General features: G+C 44.3%; 1 protein-coding gene across 2 annotated transcripts in view; it reads left to right on the top strand.

The window, feature by feature from the left end:
* The first annotated feature begins 968 nt into the window (after nt 1-968).
* FYN (FYN proto-oncogene, Src family tyrosine kinase) overlaps nt 969-15,601 on the top strand; it is a 296,399-nt gene continuing 281,766 nt past the window's right edge. The window contains exon 1 of one of the 2 annotated variants that reach the window (XM_063917151.1): nt 969-1,531. The gene's annotated coding sequence lies outside the window, so the exon portion shown is untranslated. The remainder of the gene's footprint in view (nt 1,532-15,601) is intronic. The other variant, XM_063917149.1, reaches the window with a different exon arrangement.

Here is a 15,601-nt window from a genome sequence, read left to right as displayed (position 1 = left end):
CGCTTCATCATAGCCGTGTGATCGGGTTGGAACTGCGTATGCGCTGTGCCTGCATTACACTACCGTCGCCGGGCAGCGACGTCGCTAGTGAAGAAATCGGTCACAGCGGCGACCGCAAGAAGATTGACAGGAGCAAGGCGTTCTGGGGCGTCAACTCACCGTTTTCTGGCCATGGAGATCCGAACGCAGGCGTGTTGAGGTGTTTGGAGGGGGTATGTCTGACGTCAATTCAGGGACCTGCAACGCTGGATTCATTGCACACGGTAAGTAAGTCTTACCCTGGTCTTGTTTTACACAAAACTTTTTTTGCATAAACGATCGCAGCCTTGCTATGCAAAAAAACACTCCCCCATTGGCGGCGTCTAGTCGATCGCACAGGCAGCAAAAAGTTGCTACGTGCGATCAACTTGGAATGACCCCCTAAGTGTCAATTTCGACTCTACTTTGTACTAGATAGTCAAAATTGAAATGCCTGCACAGTCTATCTAGCCTTGCGATACCGACCCCACGGGAGTGCGCATCGGGATCGCAAGGTGGCTAAAACCTTGCCATTTGCACTAACTTTCCTTGCGATTTTGTCTATATAGTCAACATCGAAACTTAAGGAGAAATCTCGCCGTGTGTACACACCTTAAGGCTGTAATAATAGCGTCAGATATTTCAAACCTGCATGACAGATACCTCTATGGTTTAAGTCTCAAAATATTCATCTGTGGACCTTAGTCATCCTTTAAACTGTGCCTATCAAAATTAATACCATATAAAGACACAATAAATGTAAGTAATGAATGATAATGGCTGTCTTTATTGTCACCTCTCATTCTATCGTGTCATTGCTGTCGTCTGTTCCATGTAGGAGCCTCATAGCAGCTGCTGTATACAGTGCAGTCAGTGACTCCTCACGTTTGGCCATCATGATCATCAGAGGAAAAGGGGGGCTGGTGGTCTCCAGTGAGTAGCAGAGGAGGAGTAATGTACAGCATAGGATGGGGAAGACCCTCCCTAGCACTGGGCTGAACAAGTAGGGTGGGCTTGGATTGGTGGAATGCCCATCACAGGGACAAATTAGGGAATGCAAGCAAAAAAAAGAAAAACCTTGGGAATCCGCAGCTTTGTCACCTACAGCAGTGTGTTGTTTTACTAGGATGAGAGACACAGCGCTGGGACTACATCTGTAATCTAGGGATTTCCTCCCTCTATGCTCAGGCCAGAGTGAGGGAGAGAAGGCATCAGAAGGCTGCCAGTCACAAGCCTGTGCTGCGAGCAGCTCCTGCAGCCCCCTCTCTTGGTCACACACACAGACACGGAGGAGGAGGGAGCTGAGCTGCTGTCAGACACTGCTACATTGCACGGCAACCCGGGATCTCCATGCACTGATTTGCAGCACCGGGTGTGACCCCAGCTAGCCCAGTGTGCGTGTGCTAGCCCCGGGCACGCAGCAGTACGGTTCTGTCAGCCGCACCACCATAAGGAGAGGAGGACACGAGAGGATGATGTGAATGCAGTGCCGAGCCCAGGCCGCCTACTGCAGGTACTCGCCGCTGGCTGCTGTGTGCACATGTAACGCTGTAGTGTGGATCTGTCTGCCCTCTCCTCCGGCTCCCTGTATGGGTATTGTGTTACACCACACCGAAGATACAGTACGATTGTACGGGGAGCGCATATGCTGTACGAGCCGGCCAGTCACTGTGTCTAGCACATCGGCCCTGCGGGATGTGTGTGTCTGTGGGTGGCTTATTGTCTCATTGTTCCCCGATCTAAGACGAATGTATTCTCGTGTGTACGACCGTGGGTTCTGCATTTGTTCCAGCTCCTTTGTGTATAGTAGGCTTCTGCCCGTGCCAGGGAGCATGGCAGTACAGACAGACATGTTTATGGCAATGCCCATCATGCACAGTACACACACAACGACGAATGTTGTGTTTTTGTATGTGTGTATGTATATATATATATATATATATATATATCTAAATCTATATACATGTATCACACACACACACACACACACACACACACACACACACACACACACACAATTGTGTACCTATATACTGTGCTTCCATATTGGCCCCTATGGCCCTAACAGGCAGACATTTTTTCTGTACAATACTAGTCATATATGGGCTTTTCTGGGAAAGAGACAATTCTGGTTTGGTATTTTTCATTGCTGCTAATAATGTTTTGCCACTGCAGTTCATATGCATACGTTTCACTTAATATAACACAAGGAAGAGAAACACACACACACACACACACACACACACACACACACACACACACACACACACACACACGCAAATGTCCTATGTCCTTATGTCACAGTTAGGGTATGGCCATTATGTTGACAGGTGGAACATTGGCAATTTTGGTCAAGCACCATGTTGCAGTATTTCACAACATGCGTACTAGAGTATGGGATCTGTAAAGCCACACCAGCAAGAACAGCATTAAATGGTGATTCTGTCATAGATCACACGCATAATAGTCCTGGGATTCAGTTTTATAGACAGATCAGTAAGAAGACAGAAAAAGAAGACATGGATGCCAGATAAATCTGGGTGGACAAAACCCTCATTCATTTTGCTGCTCATAAAAGCCACAAAATGCCCAGTGCCGTGGGATATTAAACAAGGATGTGTTGTTTTGGCTCACTTTCTTATTTTTCTCCCTGTTGCTGTCAGTGCTCATCAGCAATTTGGACGCTGTGCTTGGTAATGCAAAACTCTTCCATCAGTGTTTTAAATTGATTAAAAAGTCAGCCCTACAGTGTGGGATTAAAGAATGTGCTTTGTCTGCAAATTTATAAAAATTCTAGCATTCTGGTAGCGTGATTTCAAATTGCCTTTCAAGAGATTTCGCCGGTCTTGAACTATGCTTGTCATTGTTGGTAAAGTGTCATTACTGTGTGCATTGTACTGACTGAGATTAGTGCTGGTTTGCAAATTCACATATTCTGTGCAGCTATGTAAGTGGGAAAAAGGCTCACAAGACAAACCTTAAACCTTGTGTTTTCCTGCTTGTTTTCAACTCATCAACTCCCACATCCTTCCTCCCGCTAGATAAGCAATGTTTCCAGCCTTACTTTTTCCTCTTAAATCTCATCTGGTCCTTCCACACCCACGTCTAATATACTAGTTTAACAAAATTAGATTCTAGAACAACAATAATTTGCATCCTGTCTATTATAAGAAAACTTTCAAAGTACCCAAACAGATGGGAGGCATAGCAATTTATATCTAAGCCATAATGAGTAATACGAATGCCAATTTAGCTAATGTAATATGCCTAGTGTAATTATTGGTAGTCTTATGTCATTACTAGTAAAGAATTCATTGGAGTAGCAATAACAGTTGTACTCACTATTGCCATTTTATATATATATATATATATATATATATATATATATACACACACACACACACACACACACACACACACACACACATATATATATATATATATATAATTATTTTTTTTCCACTGTAGCCATGGCCCAAAATGTTTTTCTAGTGGAATATCATGGTGATTTAATAGCTGCCACTATGTATATTTCTGAATTGTGCGTCCTGTATTGTCCATATAGCCAGCAGGTTCTCACCTATTCTAGTTGTACCCGGGCTCTTACAATTGTGATGATTGATTACATGTTCATATAAAGGGCTTATAGACTGCAAGTGTCAGCAGGGATATTATGATGCTGTGTCATGTATTGGGAAATGTCTTGTGCCAGCTGCCAGCACCAGCTGGCAGAAGCCAGTCACTGTTGAGGAAAGTAAGCACTGTAACCTCAGTGCCTGGCAGCTCATCATAACAAAGGCTGCAGTCAGTTCAAATTTCCCTTACCTCTTGGAAGCCAATGGTTGTCTCTGTCTGAAAAAAGAGCCTTTATTACAGTAGGTCACATGGTTTTGTTTTCTACCACCATTGTATATACTAAAACTTCTTTGAGTGCTGGAGAGCTATTTAATATCCGATACGGTTTAATATCTGTTATGCCCTAATTTTGATAAAGGCCAGGGAATCTTTAGATGGAGACTTTTGACGCACCTACTGTAAGCAAGTTGAAATAAGCTTCTGTAAACCTTATTCTTCATTTGGTATGGGGTATGTCTTGGTTTTATGTATAAAAGTAATGGCTTCCGTAATAGGGCTGAAATAGGGACGCAAGGGGTGCAAGATGTGGCGCCATTGATAGCTGTGGTTTGGAACTTCATTCAGTGTTTAAAGAGCTTTGTGGATAATTGTTATTTTAGCAACAGGCCTCCTCTTTCTTATTAGCATGACCCATAGTCAGGAAGGACCATGCAGATTGAGAATCTGACTCCTGGCACTTCCATGGTGCACCACAGCTCACATCCTTGAGTTTGATGTCATGATTTGTCCAATCAGCTGCTTCAGCATCTAGCATCTGCCAGAGTTTATATTCAAACATGCTGAGAGTCCACAAGAACCAGGGAACTGCAGATGCTAGCACGGTTTAATTTGACATGCTCTGTAGGGAATTGTACAAAGGAACCTTGCAGTACTGTCTGTTGGTGGGAGGATTTTATTTCAGAAATAGATAACTTCCTAGCGAATTCTTCTGTAATGACTTAACTGATAAATATTTGTTTCCAATCATGTCAGAAACTGTCATTTCTTAATTAATTACAGTTATATAGTTATAAGTAAATAAAATCTCAATAAAAGTTTAGGGGGTTATTGAGAGATGAACGCAGATGGCTGCATACACCCAGCATAGGGCTAGGCCGCCCAGCATGTGTGAGGTCGCTCACTTATACTGCTTTCAGATCACAAATGCCGGTTCCCACCCGGGAAGAGAAACGTGTCCTTACCGGGTGGGATCCGGCATTTGCTCTACTTTGCTGGCTTTCCGACCCGGCAATATACCGGGTCGGTTGCCATAGCAGCGGGGGGGCGTAGCAGCAGCACGGACGGGGGTGGAGGCGGCGCTGGGAGATGAGCTCATCTCCTGCGCCGCCTCTCCCTATGCTGTGAATGGGAGCCGTGTCGCATCGACACGGCTCCCATTCACACTGCGCCTGACCCGGTATTCAATCCTGGAATAACCCTTCTTATATACTTGGTTGAATTACCGGGTCAGGCGACCCGCTAATTTGGGCAAAGTGCTTTCACATCTCACACTGACCCGTGTCGACGGCAATATGCTGTGTCGATACCGGGTTATTTGTGCGATGTGAAAGGGGTATTAGACTGCGGATGTATCGGCTCTAAGGTTGAGCCCTGGCAGCACAGCCTAGCTGTGACATCATGCAGCTGCCCCAGAAAACAGTCCTGCCCTGCCCCCGTTCACCCCTCCCCCCCAAGGACGCGTACCGGCCCCCGCAACTCCTGCTGCTGTCATTCACATTGCGGTTGCATCCATACAAACTGTGCTGCAGGCGGCCGGCTGGGACTGAATGACCCTCTTAGTCAATGATACTTTTCACTCAAAAAAAAAATGCCTAGGGGATGTCTAGTAGACCCCTGTGTCATTATGCTAAGGACCTTGTAGCATTTTCATATCCCCCTTATAGATCAGTAGTCATTTGTTCCCTTCCAGTATTTTCTCCCACCCTCTAGTTTTGTGCCACATACAGAATTATCTGTTTCACCACTGTTGCTCAGGGGGACCCTGACCGCAGACATTCCAAGCGCTGGGATCCCAATACCGTCCCATGTGCAGAACTTCAGCTTCATTCATTGTTGCTGAATTCAAGTTTAGTAACCAACAGATTTGATCCAGAATGGCATTTGCGTTGCATTCTAGGGAGCAAAATAGACATGTGATATTGGCGAAAGCTGAAGCTCCTTTTTAAAATGCAGGGAGAATGGAGGCGAAAGGCAGGGTTGCATGGGATGCATCTACAGTATGTCAGTGAAATCCCATCTGGTGGTGATCATATCCCAATGCAACAATGGCAGTTAAGTGGTTAAAGCTAATTGTAGCTTATAATTAGTCTTCCAGTTTACCAGGTACTGTAAAACTTTGCATAAGTTTCTTTTCTTTTGAGAAATTCACTGTATCTCTTCTATTGTATAGAGTAGACCTATTTCTTGCATCTGAATGTGTTAAAGGGGAGGATGTGGCCAATTTGTACTTAATAGCTGGGAACCTGAATTCCGCAATTGTGTTTTTGTCTTAACCACATACAGAGACAGTGCTTATTATACCTTTTATTACTGCTTAGGGGTCAGTTATACACAACTTAGCCGCGTCCATGAGTAATTGCGGCTATATGCCGCACTTACTTTACTGCCGGACTCGCAGATTGTTGTTCGCAGCCTCATAAAGCTGCTTACAAAATCCTCAAGTCCAAGGCGAGATCAGACTGCAAGGGGGGTGAGTTTCCATGCCGTAATAGCAGAAACTTGCATCTAATTGAATTGACTCCTTAGTGCTTCATGCCTTTATTTCTTATGTTTGCTTTAACATAAAGTTACAAAAACAGAGGTCTCTGGGCCTAATTCAGAGCTGATCGTAGATACAGTATGCGAAAAAACGCACACCTGCGATCAAAATTTATGACATGCGGGGGGGACGCCCAACACAGGGCTAGTCCGCCCCGCATGCCAGGCCCTACCTAGCGATTTTTGTTCATCAGCGACAGGGTCTTAATTAGACCCTCTGTTTGGTACAGTCTGTACACTGTCCATGACAAATCACAAGTTTTTTTGTAAAATTTACCAACATTCTATGGGGTCAATTCTATTCAGCGACAGTTGAATAGCGCAGGGAGTTAGCTCCCAGCACTGTTCAATACAGCGCCAAGTGACACCAATTGTCGGGAATTCTTCTCTCACCCCTGGGGGATGAGAGAAGAAAACCAACAAAAGTGCTGCCGCGCGGCCGGCGCGAGGCTGATTCTGTCGGGAATCAGCATCGCGTCGGGGAGTCAAGTCGGAGAATGCCCGTTCTCCCGACAATTCAGCCTGTTTAAGTCAGCGAGAATGGGCCTTCGCCGACTTAACATGAGCTGAATTGAATAGCGACGGGAGCTAACTCCCGACGCTATTCAACTGTCGCTGCATAGAATTGACCCCAATGAGATTTATAAATATAAAACCCAATATTTGAATAAAATATATATCAAAAGCTTTGTATAATTTAGGCAATTAATATACATTAAATAATTGAAGAGCTTATACACACCTGGAACCTAATACATGCTTTTCATTTGGTTATAATTTGTGCACTGTGTAATAAGCTAAAAACAGTCTTTCTGCCATTACCACATTCAGCCAGGAAGGCAATATATAATATGTCCACAGTCCTTTCCCTTCACCCTACTATAGTATGGCAAGTTAGGAATGGGGTGCTTCGGTAACTAATGCTGGGTACATACTGAGCGATATGTCATCCAGTCTGGCGGATCGGACCAATATATCACTCACAACTGTGCATATCGGCAGTGTGTATGCCAGATATACAGGTGCCCGCAGTCGCTAGCGACGTCATCAAGTTTGATGTGCTGCACATCAAACCTGACGATATCGCTAGCGTTCTGTAGTATGCTAATGAAGGATGGAACATTATAGTTCTGTTCTTCAGTAACATCACTGAATGTGTACCCAGGACCCGATATGCCAGCCTGTCGGACCGACATATCGTCTGGGTGCACATCACTCGAGTATGTATCCAGCTTAAGAAGACATAGTGCAATTCAATTACCAGCAAGGTTCTCTAGTAGTCCTGTAGGTGACATTTCCCTGTGATGTGTTGGAGATGATCTTCGCTCCTTTTTGCATGCTCTTTAGCAAAAATGAACACTGGGGGTCATTCCGAGTTGTTCGCTCGTTATTTTTTTGTCGCAACGGAGCGAATAGTCGCTAATGCGCATGCGCAATGTCCGCAGTGCGACTGCGCCAAGTAAATTTGCTATGCAGTTAGGAATTTTACTCACGGCATTACGAGGTTTTTTCTTCGTTCTGGTGATCGTAATGTGATTGACAGGAAGTGGGTGTTTCTGGGCGGAAACTGGCCGTTTTATGGGTGTGTGTGAAAAAACGCTACCGTTTCTGGGAAAAACGCGGGAGTGGCTGGAGAAACGGAGGAGTGTCTGGGCGAACGCTGGGTGTGTTTGTGACGTCAAACCAGGAACGAAACTGACTGAACTGATCGCAGATGCCGAGTAAGTCTGGAGCTACTCAGAAACTGCTAAGAAGTGTCTATTCGCAATTCTGCTAATCTTTCGTTCGCAATTTTGATATGCTAAGATTCACTCCCAGTAGGCGGCGGCTTAGCGTGTGCAAAGCTGCTAAAAGCAGCTTGCGAGCGAACAACTCGGAATGACCCCCCCTGTTATTATAATTATTATTATTATTACTACTACCAGTTATTTATATAGGGCACCCATATTCTGCAGCACTTTACAGAGAATATTTGTCCTTTTACATCAGTCCCTACTTTAGTGGAGCTTAGAATCCATATTCCCCATCACATGTACATGCAGACACATTCACGCTAGGGTTAATTTTTGGTTGGAGCCCATATACCTACCAGTATATTTTTGGATTGTGGGAGGAGACCGGAGCACCTGGAGTAAACCCACACAGGTACGTGGAGAACATACAAACTCCACACAGAGCCATGGTGGGGATCGAACCCTCAGTGCTGTGAGGCAGTAATGCTAACCATTACACCATCTGTACTGCTCCATTACCATAAGTGGCGTTTTGTGTGGATAAAAAGAACCCATGAGGCTACAAGAAATATCAATGTATAATTTAATATCTCTTTCAGAGTGATAGACAGGCTATCAGACTGGCTCTGCACCGACGTGCTATGCTAGGACATTGGTCGGCTCAAGTGAGTGGAGTGTTAGATTTTTGAACTGTATCAGATTCCCTTCTAATTATTTTATCGTTTGGAAAGAAAGGCAATAAGACCATTAATAACAAATATACTTCTACTGCCCTTCCTTTAACATCATCATGAGATGGCAGAACAGGTATTGTGGTTCTACATGATAAATCAGATCCAAGTTGCAGATTCGGTGATGATGATGTTAGTGCTGGTAGTAACCCTATATATAGCAGCAGTTAAAGTGGGCTGGAATAGGGTGTGCAGTATCAGGGATGGCCATCAATGGTTTGCTACTGATGGTCGATGGTTTTGCCATCAATGGCAGAGATCTAATGGTTGTTCATCATCGATGTCAGAGGAGGCAGTGTTTTTTTTTTTTTGCTTGTCCGGCACAGGGGCACAGAGCTTACCTCTGCCTTGACACGACACATGAGGCCATGCTCCTTACAATTGCCATTCCTAATGAGCCTTTCTCCACATCATCTAACTTACCACTTGGTGATAATTAGCCCAAAGAAATTTGCATCTGATGCTGAAGCCACAATGGGGGAGCTGTTTGCATCGGCCTCAGTGCATTTTGGTCTCCAGAAAAAATGGCTACTGCCCAGTATCACTCAATCAGAAATAAAGATATTTTGTAAGATTAATTTAAACTTATTCTTGTGAAACATGTTCCGGCAAAAAAGTCTATTGATGAACTTCTCATTAGAGTGAACAAACATTGAGTATTCCTGTTTAGTTCCTTCTGCATTGCTTTATGCCATTTCCGGCATTCATCTCATCACACTGCAGGTTTAGGCGTACAGTAGACATTTTAGTCAGCTCATTTATACCCCTTTCACACCGCAGCTTGAACCCGGTAAATTGACGATTTTTCAGGCTTCCTAAACGATTCGAGCTGCGATGTGAAAGGGTCACCTTCAATTTACAGTTTTCAAAATACCGGTATTTTGAAACGGTAAAAAAGCAGGGTCCTACCCGTTTCATTGTGCAGTGTGAAAGGGTCTGAAACGGTATTTGCAAGCCCCAGAAGGTGATAGACTGTCTCCATGTGTGATGTCACCAGGCAGAAGCAGGGAAAAAACATTTAAAATGACAACCACTGTTTTGTATGGGTGAAACGGGTTCAGTGTGAAAGGTACCAAAACGGTAATGAAATGGTAATATACTGGTTACAACATGCGATGTGAAGGGGGTTTTACTGCTCAGACCCGTTTTAAGAACCATTTAAAGAACCGTTTCAAAAGCAGGTTTTGCGATGTGAAAGCAGCATTATTGATAAATCCAGATTTCAGGATGCAAGCAGGAGTCTGATTTGCATATAAGGCATTGATGAGGATTGTACTCAACCACTGATGACATTCCCTAAAGCAGGCATGTCCAAACTGCGGCCCTCCAGCTGTTGTGAAACTACATATCCCAGCATGCCCTGACACAGTTTTGCTGTCAGAGAATGCTAAAGCTGTGTCAGGGCATGCTGGGATGTGTAGTTTCTCAACAGCTGGAGGGCAGCAGTTTGGACATGCCTGCCCTAAAGCCTCTGTTTATGTACTTTATGCCATACAGAAAAGTACTGAGAGGTTTTATCTTTGTATTTGAAACAAAAAGAAGAAAATACAGTCTGTGTTGAATCCTAATCAATAATAGCCGGGTGCACCGACTGTATGAGCCAGTATTATATTAGGCATGCACGACACTTTATCCCATGCTTAGACATGTATTTTTCTTGTTAAGTGTGCATTTACCATTAGGTTTGAATACAACTTAAATAAACTCTCTAACACATCATGGGGGTAATTCCGAGTTGATCGCAGCAGGAATTTTGTTAGCAGTTGGGCAAAACCATGGGGGTCATTCCGAGTTGTTCGCTCGTTGCCGATTTTCGCTATACTGCAATTAGCCTCTAACTGCGCATGCGCAAGGTACGCAGAGCGCATGCGCTTAGTTATTTTACTAAAAACTTAGCAGTTTTGCTGTAGCGTCTGTGGCGCTTTTCAGTCGCACTGGTGTTCGGTAAATGATTGACAGGAAAGGGGCGTTTCTGGGTGGTAACTCAGCGTTTTCCCGGCGTTGGCTAAAAAACGCAGGCGTGTCAGGGAAAAACGTGGGAGTGGCTGGAGAAACGGGGGAGTGGCTGGCCGAATGCAGGGCGTGTTTGTGACGTCAAACCAGGAACGAAACGGCCTGAGCTGATCGCAGTGTAGGAGTAAGTCTCGAGCTACTCAGAAACTGCTAAGAATTTTTTATTCGCTTTTCTGCTAATCTTTCGTTCGCAATTCTGCTATGCTAAGATACACTCCCAGAGGGCGGCGGCCTAGCGTGTGCAATGCTGCTAAAATCAGCTAGCGAGCGAACAACTCGGAATGAGGGTCCATGTGCAGTGTAGGGGAGGCAGATTTAACATGTGCAGAGAGAGTTAGATTTGGGTGTGGTGTGTTCAATTTGCAATCTAAATTGCAGTATAAAAATAAAGCAGCCAGTATTTACCCTGCGCAGAAACAAAATAAACCACCCAAATCTAACTCTCTCTGCACATGTTATATCTGCAGGCAAAATCTGCAGGCAAAATCATGTGCACTGCAGGGGGGCTGCAGTGCACATGATTGTGCCCAACTGCTAACAAAATTCCTGCTGCGATCAACTCGGAATGAGGGCCCATGTACGGCTCTCCATCTTGTGTGCAAAAAAAAACATTTTTTTTTTCTAAAACAGCCCCCCCTCCCCCCAAAAAAACCCCCCAAACATGAGCAAAGAAAGCACCTTCCATGCCATGTCCCGCTGCCCCAGTTGCAAGCAGATGCAAGTGGTAGAATCACGCAACTCTGCATAGGTACTTGCATGCGGCCTAATATCCAGACATGTGCAAAGTGATTTTACACAATTTATAGCATAGTTTTTAATTTGCATAAGCCACAGTGTATATACCACAACAATGGCGTAGCTACCATAGGTGCAGGGAGTGCAGCTGCTATGGGGCCCAGAGCTGAGAGGGGCCTACCTTCCCTGTCACAGTTATGTGTTATAGAAAAGGGCATAGCTACTATAGCAGACCCTCCAACATGACCCGCCCCACTAGGTACAAAATGCTCTGTTTCTGGACTTCCCTCTTAATTTATGATTTCCATCACCTGTGTTGAACTAGTTAAATGAAAAGAAAGCTGTTTCTTCACAGGTGATGGCAATAATAAATTAAGAGGGAAGTCCAGAAACAGAGCATTTTGTACCTAGTGGGGCGGGTCATGTTGGAGGGTATGCTATAGGTGCATGGAGTGCAGCTGCTATGGGGTCCAGAGCGGAGATGGGTCCACCTTCCCTGTCAAATTTACATGGTTTGTATACATTTTTCACCACTAGGTGATACATAAGGGCCCAAACAAATGTTTGCCTTGGGGCATACAAATACATCTAGTTATGACCCTAAACCTGCTCATTGTAATATGGTATACAATGACCTGGAGGGCATTACCAATTTACCTAATATAAACAGGGGGTACTGTAATGTGACATAACAGGAACTGGGGACACTGCATGTCATAACGTGAATTGGGATTACTGTTGCATAATATGTACTGGCAGCCCTACAATGTAACTTAACATTAACTAAGGCACTACTATGGTTCAGAAAATTACTTAGGGCAGTATTATGGTGCATAAAATTAACACGTGCTGTGGAGAGGTGTCTGTCAAGGATTGGGACAGGGGACCCTTCAAAATGTTGCTATGGGGCCCACACAGTTCTGGCTATGCCCCTGTACCACAATTAGGTTGATAGTAATGTTATAGGGAATTTTTTTCCCATATACTGATGTGCCAGCTCTCATTGTACATACTAATCGCAGCAATTGCGGGTTGTATTTCGCGATTAGTGTGCCCACAGATGTGCGTGTGATCTGCGCGCACACCCATGATCCATAGGTTCGCAAGGGTGCAGGCACTCTCGTGAATGGATTGCAGCCGGCGTGAATAGTCGCAAGTGCGGCATGTTCGCGGATAAGATGTGATGTGTCACATCTGTATGGAGTGAATTCAATTGATCACAAAAAAAAGTGACTTTACTGCCGATGGTGTTATTAGGCAATTCAATTGCGGCCTGTTTTTTTCGCAAGAAAATTGGCCCAATTTTGCCAGAAAAACACAAGATCTGGGATAATTTCACAGATCCATGTGTATTCACGTTCATGGCCGTGAAAATGGGTCAATTACCAGGGATTTTTCACCCCTGCCTCCGTGCAGGTGAAAAAAAATCCCTAATGCTGCCATCTATCGGGGCTAATTGAATAAGCCCCCAGAGGTCAATTAGCTACAGTAATATTCAATGGCTAATTGGCTCCCCCCCCCCCGCTCCATACTCTGCTTCAGGCTTTTTCAACCAGTGTGATCTGTCGGCCCGGGCTCTTCTTAGAGGACCAGTCGTGCTCTCTGCCCGTGACCTATGTCTTGAAGACGCGGCGGTGTGATATCATAGGTCACATACGCCGCGTCTCACCACCCAGCCAGCCCAACCGCCTGCATATACATCTTCCAGTTCCTGCCTGCATACACAGCTTTCCTTGCCAACCCACATCCACACCTGCCCGCCCGCCGCTCAGTATTCGTAGCACTCAACTATGAACAACCCACGCCACCGAGGGACAGGGAGGAGGACAGCTGACCGGTAGGGGCTAATATTTGTTATTTTATTTCTCCTGTGGGGAACAATAGGATTTATGTGGGTAGAATAAGGATTTATGGATTTATGATGGGGAAACACTGTGAATAATTCATGTGGGGAGCAATAGGATTTTTGTTGGGAGCAATGTGATTGATTTATGTGTGAGCAACATGATTTATGTGGGGAGCAATGTGATTGATTTATGTGGGGAGCAATAGGATTTATGTAGGGAGCAACATGATTTATGTGTGAGCAACATGATTTATGTGGGAAGCAATGTGATTGATTTATGTGGGGAGCAATAAGATTGTTTTTTTCTGTGTAGGCCAATGTATGTGTGGATTTTTTTTACTGTGAAGGCCAATGTGTGTTTATTGTTTTTTTCTCTGGGGAACTGATGGTGTGCCTTGGCAATTTTAAAATATTGTTCGGTGTGCCGCGAGTAAAAAAAGGTTGAAAATCACTGCTCTACTTTCTCTGCAATTACTTTGTTCTGTACTTATTTTATTTACAGGTAGTTCTACTACAGTACACTTTTTGGTATTTTTTTATTTAGCAAGCCCTGTCTTCAAAATAAGAATTTGCAGTAGAAATTGTAATAATTTTTTCTAGAAGTCATTTGTGTTATACTTTGTCTGACACAACAGCTACATTTATAGCATCTTATGAATAGATTGACGTTGTATGTCATAGACGTTGTTAGAATCACCTCTTCTGTCTACTTGGTATTTGTATTAGCATGAATTACAGTACTCAATTTTCTGGTTTATCTTTCCTTAATATTTACGTTTTGTAATCAACTCTTTTTTCTTTCCATAGTGTTGTGCTTATTATTTTATTTGTACAGCATGTGTATTTACACAATCTATGTAATTATGTGCTTTAATGCACAATGCTTTGGCAAAGTAGCCAATAGCCCTTTCTATATGTCAAAACTGATATGCCTGATCCGTTTTCTGGATTTAATGCACAGTAATGAGATGCCATTTATGATGTAATGGAGCGTGTTCTTGATATTGAAATAATTATTTTTTACACTGAGGCGTTGAAGATGAAGAAAATTAGTGAAAACAATGGCATTTATTAAAAAATATGCCTTTCTTGTAAAAGGTTTATAGCATTATGGTTTTTTGCAAAACGTGCTGAATAAATATGGGTTACCCATTAATAACTCATGCTTTAATGCAGGGGTGGGGAACGTCCGCTGAATAAGGCCTGCAAAGTCATTTCACCTGGCTCGGCGAGGGATCCAGGGAAACCACGGCTCAGATGGGACTAGGAGGGGGATGGCATGCGACGGAGGGGGACGTGAGTTAGGGGGACGACAGCATGCGGCACTAGGAGGGGAAACTACATCTGATAGAGTTGGATGGAAGGAGGAGGACGTGGGTAACCTAGGTTACCCCGGCCAAAGCAACCATGGGCGGGACTAGGAGGGGTTGTGGTCTGGCAGCCGAGAAGGACTTGGGTTACGTGGGCGCTCTGCGCGCTTTCTATATGAGTGTGTCCACCTGGTGTGTTCCGAGCTCCTGCTGTTCTGAGACTCCTGTGTCTTGCTTCTAGCAGACCTGTTCAGCGAAGGCTGCTGCTGATCAGAGGTGGTGATGTGCAGGAGTCTGGATAGGATCTGTCCTGCAGTGGTGGTTAGTGCCCTGCTGGGGGCATTATGTGTACCTGGCATTATACTGGGGACATCATGGGTAACTTGCACTATACTTGGGACACCGTGGGTATCTGGCACTATGTGCATCTGGCACTACTGTGTGCATTACTGGGGGCAGTATGTGTAAGCAGCTATTACTGTGGCCATTATGCGTAAGGCGCACCAATGTAGGCATTATGTGTAAGGGCGCGCGCTTTGGGGTTGGGGGTGTTTAGCTTAAAAAATGGCCCGCGAATGATGTTATAGAAAGGCAGAGAAGAGGTTCCCCACCCCTGCTTTAATGGATAGAACTCTTTAGGGTCTATGCACTAAGCCTTGGACAGAGACAAAGTGAACGGAGATAAAGTAAGCATACAAAACTTATGCTTAACAGTTTTTTTTCCAACAGCTGTACGTGCATGAAATGGTTTTAACGAATTAGGTTAGTTTTTTAAATTAGATGTTTTACTGCTTGTTTTACTGTACAGAATGTTTACATGAT

Source organism: Pseudophryne corroboree, chromosome 4 (genome assembly GCF_028390025.1).
Source record: "Pseudophryne corroboree isolate aPseCor3 chromosome 4, aPseCor3.hap2, whole genome shotgun sequence".
NCBI classification, from domain to species: Eukaryota; Metazoa; Chordata; class Amphibia; order Anura; family Myobatrachidae; genus Pseudophryne; species Pseudophryne corroboree.
This window is presented reverse-complemented; position numbering and strand designations above follow the sequence as displayed.